The sequence below is a fragment of the Eucalyptus grandis genome, chromosome 6 (genome assembly GCF_016545825.1).
Source record: "Eucalyptus grandis isolate ANBG69807.140 chromosome 6, ASM1654582v1, whole genome shotgun sequence".
In the NCBI taxonomy this organism is placed as follows: domain Eukaryota; kingdom Viridiplantae; phylum Streptophyta; class Magnoliopsida; order Myrtales; family Myrtaceae; genus Eucalyptus; species Eucalyptus grandis.
Genome location: NC_052617.1, coordinates 54,849,389 through 54,861,695, shown reverse-complemented (window position 1 = coordinate 54,861,695; position 12,307 = coordinate 54,849,389).

The following is a 12,307-nucleotide window of genomic DNA, read 5'->3' as shown; positions in this document are numbered from 1 at the left end:
GAAGAGAAGAATTAAAATTTTGAAAAATCAAGCATAGATGCTCTTCATATGTAACCATGGCATTATATGTGCAAGTATGGGCAAATAAAACAAGAAAAAAAAAGGACTCAGCTGAACTGGTAAATACAATCGTGCGGACAAAACAAGTGGAAAAGGAGGAAAGAAGATTTCGACGTTATTCACAAATGAGATTTCTTTCCTCCAACAATTCATCCACCGCTTGGGAAAGATTTCTTTTGCTGATATCAACGCACACAATAGAATAAAATATTCGCATGGAATCAGTCAACCAGGGAAAGAAATAATTGATTGAGGACAAGAATATATGAGGAGGTCAATTACTAAACATTATAAATAAGACCATCGCATAGCTAAAAAGGGGGGCCACAGAATAGACACGACAACACACGAGAGAGGATGGGATGACGCGGCCACCATTGTGACCCTGAAAAGGAGAGAGAGAGAGAGAGAGAGAGAGAGAGAGATAGAAGGTTTCTGTTCATCCTGCAGGTTCTGAAGGAGGACACAAGCAACAAGCGTCCATAAGCAAAGGGAGAAGAAGACAAAGGAGGGGTCTTTGCTTCGTCCAATAGGAGGGCGGCCTTCTCTCTCTTCCTTGGTCAACACCAGGCACACAAGAATCCAGAGAGAGAATAGAGGCTAGAGCGAGGTATTTCCTTCGCGGTCTCGGCTTCACGACTCCTCCCACCGCGGCGCTGTGCTCCTGCTAGCTACAGCGCTTCCCGCACTGGACTGAGTGAACGAGCCGCAGTCCTGATCTTCACATACCACCACGTCGGCTGCTCTCGTGACACCAGCCTGGCCGAGTCCACACTGCAGCATCGCACTAGCTGCCCTTGAGTCGCTCTTGAAGGTCGTTTCCAGATTTATTTATTTTTTTGGGGTGAATTGTCCACGCCAGAAGCGTCGACGACGATACCCTATTGCACCGCGAGTTCAGCCGAGACGAAGTCCGTCCCTCGTTGACGTTTCCAGATCATTACGACGCTTCCACACCTGCGTCCTTGTCTCCGGTCAAATATTGCATGTCTCGATGGTGTGTCCAGGGGCGGCAACATCACATGCAATTGTGATATCTTCAAACCAAGAGCTGTCCCAATTTTGGCCATGACAATGACAGGACTCTATCGGTGCTCTTTAATTTTCCTCGTGCATGTGATCTGACTATTCCTCCTCATGCTTAGCAATTTTCCAGAGTACTTGGTAATTCACCGAGGGAGAACTCGATACAGGCGAATATCGTGGAAATTCTGATTGCACTTGCATGAAGCCACCACGAGCAGCCGCTGCTGTGAGACGATCTTCCTCACTGTGATTTCCCGTGACCCTATCATCCATCCGAATTTGGAAACGTCAATCGCGTGATAGGTAAGACTCTCGATTAATCTGATTTTTATAAATGTTGCTGCCTAATTCGTAATATTGCAATCTTTCTTAGAATGTTTGATTGATATTGCCATATCCAGGAAATCTTTTTTTTTTTTTTGGTAAAAGGTAAGAATTCCAAGAAATCTATTGATCCCTCATGAATTAGGAAATTTTCTTAATTTCGTAAAGTACATACGATTGACAGTCCGATTTCATGCCCAAAATACGACTCGCAATCGCATGGAAAAATCGTCAATATGAACGATTTGCGATTTTGTTCAAAATTGGCCAATCTGATCTCATGTGCAAAATGCGATTCTACATACATTGTGATGGAGCTTTATTTGGACTCATGATGCCTTTCGTGAAACGAGTAAGTGATTTGATGTTTATGTTACTATTTTTGAAGAAGACAGGAAGGAAAAGAGTTGTTTTACTCTCTTTAGATGGGGAGGGAAATTGTATTGTATATAAATATTGTATTTGTGTAGTTTAGCTTTCTTTTTCAAAGATTTATATCAGTCCAAGTTGTAAGTTATTTGGTGTTTATGGAGATTTCATTATTTCAAATTAATTGTTTGTTTTGCAATGAGTTGTATGAAATTGCTTTCTTCTTGTTTTAAGTTTGGTTTGTCTATTCATACATATATAGAGCTTTCTTTCCCTTGAACGTATTCCCTTAACATTGTCATTTATTTTTTTGAACAGGCACTAAAGGTTTCTTTCAAGAAGCCCATTGGAAGCGTAAGTGTTTCAGGCCACTAGTTTGTGGGATGTCCAATGCCTTGTGGTGTTCAACTAACAAGGATGGATCATATAAATGCTGTCCAATGCCATTCCTGCTACCCATGATCGTACAAAGAGAGATAATTAGACGTGGAAAGAATTAAGAAAGAATGGTGTTCTCTGCACATTTGGCTCAGGAATAGCGAGTCGCCTTGCTGTTCACAACAAACAAGGAGGCTAAGCGGTCGAGGATTCTGTCGAAGACCTAGAGAGCTTGGGACGGGCTAAGCATGCAGGTAGAACTTTTTCTAAGCTATATACAATTTCCGTGATCGTCGGGCGATCTTTGCCTTCCAAGTTCACGCAGTCTGCAGCTAAGTATCCTACGTATCTCACGACTTCTATTTCATTAGGGTTAGGGGGCAAGACCTTCTGGTCTAGGACCCTGTGAATCTCGTCTTGTAATATGTAGGGGATCACAAAGTCCACCACATTCCTCGGCACACTGTGCTCGTTATTGTGAATAGCCCTGTAGTAGCTCGAGCAGGAAGACTTTGAAGCTGTTTGAAGCTGTACACGTCCAAAAGTACTCGGGATCCATGTAGCCAAGCATCCCTGTAGCATGGAGTGAGAGGTGGGACTCATCGTCTTCAGGGCCCATAAGAGAGCCCGAAATCGGAAACCTTAGCCGTCTAGCTTTTGTCCACCACGACATCAAACGACATCAACTCTTCCAACATTTTGCTCGACAAAAGCTGGCTAAGGTTTCTGATTTTGGGCTCTCTCTTATGGGCCCCAAAGACAATGGGTGCGTTTGGCTGCACCCCTATTTACGTTCCAGGAACAAAATTTCTGTTTTTGTTCCCGGGAACAAAAAAAACAGTAAACAAGAAACACAAAAAAGTTGTTTCTTGTTTCTAGAACAAAATCTAGAAACACTTTTCTTTTTATTTTTTTCTTTTCTTCTTCTTTTTTTCTTTGGCCGGTCGCCGGCGACCGGACGCCGACTGCGGTGGCCGGGCAAGGCCGAGAGCCTCGCCGGCCGGCCGGGCGAGCTCGGCCTCGCCGCCGCGGGCGAGCTCGGCCTTGCCGGATTCGGGGGCGAGCTCGAGCTCGCCCAGCCAAGGCGAGGCGAGCCTCGCCCGGCCACGGCCAGCTCGGCCTTGCCCGCCACCGCCAGTCGGCGTAGCTGGCGGTGGCCGGCGAGGCCGAGCCTCGCCGGCCGGCCAGGGCAAGCTCGGCCTTGCCGGATCTGGGCGAGCTCGAGCCTCGCCGTGGCCGGGCGAGGCCGGCGGCCGGTCGCCGGCCATAGCCGAGGCCGGCGACCGGCCAAAGAAGAAAAAAAAAAAAAAAAGGAAAAAAAAAATAAGAAAAATAAGAAAGAAAATAGAAAAATAAAATAAAAATATTAAAAAATTAAAAGAAATAAAAATTATACAAATTTACCAAACGTGTTTCTATTCTTTTTATATTTCTGGAACAGATTTACAAACGCATTTTTTTGTTTAAAAATTGTTCCCTGGAATAGAAACACTTTTTTTCTATTTCTGTTCCCATAAACAACTTTTTAAACAGAAACGTTACCAAACGCACCCAATGAGTCCCACCTCTCGCTCCATGCTGCAGGGATGCCTAGCTATGTGGATCCCAAGTACTACCGGCTCCAAATTCTCATCTCAAAAAGCACGTGTACAGCTTCGGAGTCGTCCTGCTCAAGCTACTATCGGGTAAGGGCTATTCACAACAACGAGCACGATGTGCCATGGAATGTGGTGGACTTTTTGATCCCCTACATACTACAAGACGAGATTCACAAGGTCCTAGACCAGAAGGTCTTGCCCCTAACCCTATTGAAATAGAAGCCATGAGGTACGTAGGATGAAGGCAAAGATCGATCGACGATCACGGAAATTGTATATAGCTTAGAAACAGAATCCTTGACCGCTTAGCCGTCCTTGTTTGTTGTGAACAGCAAGGTGACTTGTCATTCCCGAACCAAATGTGCAGAGAACACCATTCTTTCTTAATTCTTTCCACGTCTAACTATCTCTCTTTGTACGATCATGGGTAGCAGGAATGGTCATTCTTTCTTAATTCTTTCCACGTCTAACTATCTCTCTTTGTACGATCATGGGTAGCAGGAATGGCCACGCTCCTATTTTCCTTTGATACACACTCAATCGTAAAGGTTACAAAGGGTTTCAGAAGGAAGTACAGAAGTGCCTTAGAAATGCCCACTACCTGAAGGGTCGTCTTCGTGAGGCAGGGATAAGTGCCATGTTAAATGAGCTTAGCAGCACGGTTGTATTTGAACGGCCGTCAGAAGAAGAGTTCGTGCGCAGATGGCAACTGGCTTGTGAGGGAAATATTGCTCACGTCGTGGTGATGCCGAGTGTTAGTATTGAGAAATTGGACGGTTTCGTGAATGAATTGATTGAGAAGCGGTCAACTTGGTACAGAGATGGGACTGTCCAGCCTCCTTGTCTTGCTGTAGACATAGGGGCTGAGAATTGTTGTTGTGCTCTGCATAAGTGACCACTTTCAGTGATTTAGATTGCGGTTTCGTCGGTCATTGTCAGCAGCCGCATTGTTGTGTTTGTTAGGTAGCGTTTTAGATTTTGTAGCAGAGTTTGATCGAGGCATATTTCCTTCTGTAATAAGCTCTTCCATTTATCTCAGAATGGCCTCATATTCTCCTCCTAAAACTTATGATGGGAAAGACGTGATATGTGCTTGTCCACGTTTGCTGAATGAGAGTATCGTCATTGTGCCCATTTTCATGTTTTCCTCATCGTTGTTCATGTCAACGATGGTTGTGGATCGTTCAGGCCACTATGACGACCATTCCCTTCTGGTGATATAAATCTTTTGTCTGCAACGAGCAACCCATGTTTCGCGATCCTCCTATCTCAAGGCGCTCAACAGGGATCCATTTCTATCTTCTTGTTCCCCTCCTGTCTTGAAATTTATAGAAGGATGGATTTTGCTTGAAGGTGTTATAATGTGGGTAGAAAGTAAGGCAACTAGCCTGAAAAGAAGAGCCGTTAACGTGAGGTTTTATGTTCAACTTTGCCTGCGTTCTCTCTGGATGAATGTGAGCTCTTTTGTGCAATTATGTTGCGATAAGAGGGGCCCCGATCATTTATTGCTGAAGTGCTTTAACTGATGTTACGACCGGGCACTGAAGAAAAATCAAGCCCGTCATCTTTGACTCGGGAGTGATGGCTCCCTGATTTGTTATCCGCGCCGGCGTTGCCGAGTGATGTGGTCTTTAAGTTCCTGGAGCTTGGTGATTATTCTTATCTAGTGGAGAATCATGACCAAATCATTTGTCATTTAGTTTCAATCGAACTTAGTAGACATGAACAAGGAATTAATTTTTTGGATTAAAACAAGACCCGTAAGAATTTGCATCCTAATGTGTCCACACGTAATAAGAAACTATCTTTCATTACGTTGTACATCTTTATACATATGTATATCAAGAGATATGAATCTCAAGCTGATTTATCACGGCCCATGTGATCTTTATCGAAGTTTAATATGCAAAGTCACTATACATAAAATTGATAAACTGCACTTGTTGTGTGGACTAAGAACTCATCACCCACAACGAGTACATCAATTTAAAATTTACTCCCATGATGTCAATCGTTGCTAACCTCTTGCAGAGTATAGTAATGACTTGATCTCTACGTCCGCCCGTATCCACCTTATAGTTTCAGAGGCATAAAATGTACAAGTAGCTATTATTTGCTTTCCAATAAGTAATATTTTCGATAGATTGGTGAGTTTCCATTTCTCATGATAAATAGCGAATGCTTATGAGTGGTAAATGTCTAGTAGACTCGACAACTAATCAAATATATCAATAACTATCGTCTTATTTTGAGTTAATTAGCTTTTGAGGTATAGGAGTTAGTTCTCATTTCTTGAAGTAAAGGGGATTCAGTTATTGAAGTCGATCTTAGTGAATGTCTGAGACAGAGTTGTAAATTATAAAGGAATCATGGTGCTCCATAAAGTTACAAATTTTCACTTCCTCCAAGCCCAATAAACCTAAAACACAAATTTGGTTGACCTAAGCAAACGATTTCCTTCTTGGGTTCATCTCCCTCATGCCATCTAACACCAATTATTATATTTATCAAATCACAAGGGGCATCAAGCAATGACTTTCAGGCCAACTACATTATTTTGCATCTTAAAAGGGAATCGGATAATTCTTTACTTCTATCCGAAAAATGGTGATTCTTTGCTTCTGGACACCATTGATCACATTTCATGTGGTCCATAGACAAAAGCAGGAAGGAGAACATGAGCAATGCCCCATATTTATGAAAAATAGGTCACTGATATTCTTTGCTTTAGTTCATACTCCTCAAATGTGCTTTTAAATGAGACTAGTGATGATACCTTCCTTTTTTTTCTTCACTCAAACTTTTGTGGATTGCATTTATGAATTGTAAGATTCTTCGCGGCTCGACCCTGACGGAGAAACAAGAAGAAGAAAAGTAGTTCAGTTTCTCTTCTTGAAGTAAAGTAAAGGTTCCGATATTCTTTCCTTTGTCTGCTAGCTGAAATGATGGAGATAAATAGAGCAGAGCTCATCGAACTCCACTCATTCGCTCCCTTTCCAACCATCTAAATAGTCGATTTTTTCAATCTCTTATTCTTTCCTATGGATGCATTATTTTCTAGTTCAATTCCATATAACCAGAGAGAACAAGTTACTGAGCAACAGTTTGTCTTTTCGGGGAATCGGGCAATACCTCTAATTCCTGTATTGAGACCGGTTCCTCGCATGACAGTTTGGAGGGCCAGACGCAGAAGCACTCTCTTGATTCACCTGCTACGGACAAACAAGTGAAACTGTTGTAAAATATGGGTTTTGACCCAGTCAAAAGACATAAAGGAGAAAGAAGAAGAGAGAGACTGAGAGTCTTCGGGAGAGAAGAAGAAAAAGAAGAGAGAGAAGGAAAGAAAGAAAAAAAAGGAAAAAGGAGGAGATAAAGGAAAAGAGAAAAGGAAAAAGAAAAAAGGGGAAAAAGGAGAAGATAAAAGGGAAAGAGAGAAAGCGAAAGGAGGAGAGAGAGAAAGGGAGACCAGAGAGCTCGAGCTCAAAGAAAGGAAAAGGAAGAGAGGAAGAAGAAGAAAGAAGAGGGTTTAGTACGTTCTCATCATGGAAGCCTCACCAAGCCACATTACATAATGCAATACCTGGTAAGCGCTTGTGCCGTCCGTTTGTTCAATTGGAGTAATTTTAGATCTAGGACTTGAAATTTGGAATTTTGAGAAAAATCAAATAGCAAAGTATGATTTTTGAGTAATTGAGCTGCGTATTCTATAGAAATGATAGTTCAAGATGTTGAGAAGCTGTAGGATTTTATGGATCGTGATTTAAGCTTACGATTTACCCGAATTAAAATTTTGAAGTTTATCATGTGTGATGAACAGTGCACGACAGGACTTTGGGGCCATATGTTGTTCATTTTCGGCTCGGGTTGGCTAAATTGGAGTCCTTGTGATATGTTGAATGGGCTTTCCATTGACTATAAGTACACTTGAAACGAAGTTCGGTGGAGAAAATTATGGCACGATAAAATTTCGTGCTCAAGCTTCATACTATGGACAGCTTTGAGTAATTGCTTTGATTGAACGATTTATTAGTGTATGAGAGTCGTTTTCTAAGTGCTCATGCTTAGTTTAGTCAAGTCATAGTTGAGGTAGCATTTTACTCAATTTTAACGTTATTTTTCGTTTATTTGATAGGATTGTGAGTTCGACGATTCAAGTAACGCTTGTTATTTGATCGTAAGTATTCCAAGATGAAGTGTGTTATCTCTTCTAAGAATTTATAAACACATGTCTTCAAAATGACAAATATTTGATATTTTACGAGATACAAAAAAGAATATTTGTTGCATAAAATTTGGATCGGGCATTTGTTACGTTTTGGTATTTGTAAATGGTGTAAGAAATAGTTAATGAAAATATATATTCTATTTGAGGAACAAAGTTGAAAAATATTATTAACTTGGGTTTACAAAACCTTTTACGAAAAATTGATTATGGAATATTATGTATATCGATTTGTGAAATGTCTTATGACATGCATTTGATTTGATTTGGTTTATAATAAAGTTATGAGAAGAGTCTTGAAATTATTTGAGAATGTTTTATAAAAAGTATTTTTGGCAGATAAGTTGAGTTATGAAATCTATTGGTGATATATGAAATGATTTATGGATTTCATTTTGTGGATTGTGGATTGTATTGTTCTGGATTGATATTCATGCTCAATATCACTATAAGCCAAGTGAGTGGCTTATGGGTATGCACATGCTAGTTTAGGATATCCTTATGGGCCAAGCTATTAGCTAATAATAGATGAAAATCTTATCAAGGGGGAAATCTTGGTCGCCTCGTCACCAGGCGCTGTATTGTTGTATCGTGACCATGGTTTGTGTGACAGTCTGATTTTCCGCTTCTGTTTTCGATTAAATAAATCGGGCTTTTTGTCGACGTGCTTATAGCGCTATTATCTGAGCTGATCACTCATGAGATAACTTGATTAATCGGGAAAGTTATTAAATGATTTTGATGCAACGGACTTAAGAATTCGACCAGGAATCGACTGCTCGACCGTGTTAGTCTACAAGGATCAGTTCGGCACAGTCGAAAATCTATTAGAAATCGGAAATAGGTCGATTCGATAGAGATAAAATTAGGCTTGGGTGATTCCAACTAATTACAAATTTCTCGTCGATCGGCACTAAACCGAATTTTCTGTTGTTTTGGTACCCTGTGTTCGTAATTGAAACTTCGAGATTTTTCACGACAATCCAGAGTCGTCAATGCGTCGAAGATGTACATTGTGGCTCGGGAATAATCGACCACGAGTCAGTTGCATCGAAAATTCCTAAAAACTAACCGATAGTTTAAGTTGCGCTAAAATCACATTTTGACTGAAATTAACTGAGGAAATGATGTTGATTACAGAAATTAAGAATTGTCACATGTCACAATTCATCCCAAGGACATTGTTGCATCTTCTCAAAATTTATTGATGATGGGAATTGTTCATGAAATGTGCAAGATCAACAAATTAAAAGAGCAAGGGAATTGCCACATTTTAAGTGGGATTTTAAGGCCTCTAATGTGAAGCAATTTAAGAGGTATTATAAGTTGTTACTAAGGGACTTGACCCTATTGAATTATATGTTAGATTGGTAATTAAAGAAAGAAAGAAGAGAAGTCTCCTCAAAAGGAAATTCGTAGGAATCCCCCTCTCCTACAATTTCACCTCAATTTCCTTGGTATTTAATGGAGATGGACTTAGAAAAGATAGATGGACCACTTGATAGGGAAAGGAACTCAATCTCCATGGGAAAAAAGCTACGAGAATCAACTTCAAAATTCGGATTCAGCAGTTCACATGGACTTCAACCTTTTCTTTCATCCCATTTAGAAGAGACAACGTTGGAAACTTTGTGGGGCCTATGATAGTGATATGTGGCCAAATTTTCCATGGAAAATTAGGCCAAAAACTGAAGGAAACTTCAATGAAACTTCCAAGCAATTTCCACTCTCCTTCCCCACCCTTTTCTTACGCATGGAAGTCTGTCTGCTGTATTTTACACGGCAACTTCCACATTTTCCTTTCTTGCTCTTATTTTATCCTTCTCCCTTATCTCTTTCAACGTACAAGCTGTTGCTTTCTCTTCCCTTGAACGTGCAACTTCCATTTCAGCTCCCCCTTGGACGACAAAGCAGCGACCGAACAGCAAGGTCTTGAGCGTTCCTCCCTCCTCAAGAAAATCCGATACTTTGTGTGCTACTGTGGTAGTCGCTCAACGACACCTCTAGCCGTTGTGCCGGGTCCAAATCATCGTCAAAAACCTCCAGGGCTGTCCTTGTGTTGCTGTCCGGCCACAAGTGAGGATCGCCATTAGTTTCGGTGGTGAGTTGTCTTCTAAATCTGGACTAAGGATGGAGTACCTCTATTAGAAATTCATACAAGTTAGAAAGATGTAGATGACGTTATATATGGATGGATGTTGGTTAGGAATGTTAGGATAGACATAGAAAAGCTTAGATAAGATTTAGAGAGCAAAACAAACGTCGTGGAGGAAGATTCTGACTAGAACAATAGCTGATTTCTGAAACAGTTTTCAGGACGTGTGTGTTTTGCTAATTTTGTAGACAACTGTGTGTTGCTATTTTGAAGGGATTTTATTATGAAGAAACGTTTTGGACATCTTAAATAGTAACATATATTTTTCTCTTGATTTTTAAAAATTAAAAAGATGACGATTTTAATGACGTCATCCTTGGAACAGTAATTCGGACAGTTTTGTAACTCCTGACCTGTTATGATTCCGAGGGCTGTTACTAACCTTTAGAGATCGAATTTCCAATTGGTTTCTTCATAAAAGTTGTTCGCTATAGCTTTTAATTTAACATACTTGAATTTCAAATCAAACGGACTAGATTTTGACCCAAAAACGAACTGATTTCGATGAGTTAGGCTCTCTGGAACTGGACCCGATTTTTGTGCTGGATAGAAAGAATTTCTGGGCCGAATCAAGAGGGATCTGGATCTCGGTGTCTTCATGAAAAATGTTTCTTTCTGTGTTTTCTAGCACGTGTCCAAATTTGAGAATTTTTCGAGCTCATACAAGTGGGTTTCTGACTTCGAATTTGGGAGAGCGTAATTGGACTGGTTTCTGTGAATTTGGGTTAGTAAGAATGTATGGTTGTTTTGAAGTATTCTTGCTATGAAATTGCTCAATTGATGCTGTGGATGATGTATATAATTGATTATTGAAATGTGACATCGATCATATGCATTCACAACATGATTCCATCATGTGCCTTTGGGGCTGGACGATACTCCTTCGGGAATGCCCCACCACGTCAACGGATGCCGGTCGCAATGGAGGCTGGACCGATGCTCCTATATGGATTGCCGTCTAGATGTAGACGATGCCGCGTTCGACAGTGCGAGGCGATGCCCGGTTATGCCGAAAGATTGTTATTTGTGCATTAAAATCATTTGTGACACATGAATGGGTGAAAGTGAGGGACCTAATTAAAAGACGGAACTGTGTGGTGCGGTATGGGATGTACTACAACAGTTTAGTCTGGTAATTAGGGGCCTATGCAATTATGTGACATTTATGTCCTTATATATGTATATGTTAAAAGTATTCTGATGATATATGATTTCGATATCTTATGCATGATTTGATTGACACTAACATGCATGAAAGTACTAATATTAAGAAAGTATGAGAAACGTGATTAGATTGCATTCAGGATGTACCATTCTCCTAATCTGGAATTAGGGGATTTACTCGTTGAGATGTGATCTCACCCCTTAGTGGGCTAATATTTTTCAGGTCCCTACATGGAGGAAGGCCGGGTCGTGTACAGTCGGTCGCAGTAAAGGAGGAATAGGACTCTCGCTATCTCCTCCTTCCAAGTGATGACGGGTTTTCCGTCAAGACTGGATGTAGGGTGACAGCTCACCCCCGAGATATTGAGAAGTATGGTATTGTAGTAGTAAACCCCAGTCTTATTGATAGAAGCTTAATTAATGGGTAATTGAACAGCTTCACTTTTTGTATTAGACCTTAGGGTGTTAAACTAGTCTATAAGTAATGTGATGTTGTAGGTGTGGCTTGTGAAAAATAATATCCTACGTTTCTATCCCACTGTTTTGTTGTATGGAGATTGTTTTTATGTTTCCGCATGTGCAAAAATAACGAATGGGTCGGCAACAGTTCCTGGGATGTTGCAAATTTTAAATCGATCATTGAGGGATGTGCATGTGCCCAGGGTTTGGGTCGTGACAGTTTGATATTGAGCTAACGAATTGGTCAATAGAGTGGACCATTGATATGTGATGTGAGTTTGGTCGATGAATAGACCATTGACGTGTAATTTGAAATTAGTCGTTGGAATGGACCATCAACATGTAATTTCATTAGACCATTAATATGTGACATGAGATTAACTAATGGAATGAACCATTGGCGTGTGAATTAATGAGGTTGATCAATTAATTAGACCATTGATGTTTATTTTGATATTATTATGAAATGATTATTTTTGTTAAAATTATAGCTATGTTGAAGTGTATATAAATTATTATTTTACTGTATATTTGTTATATCTTAGATTTGAG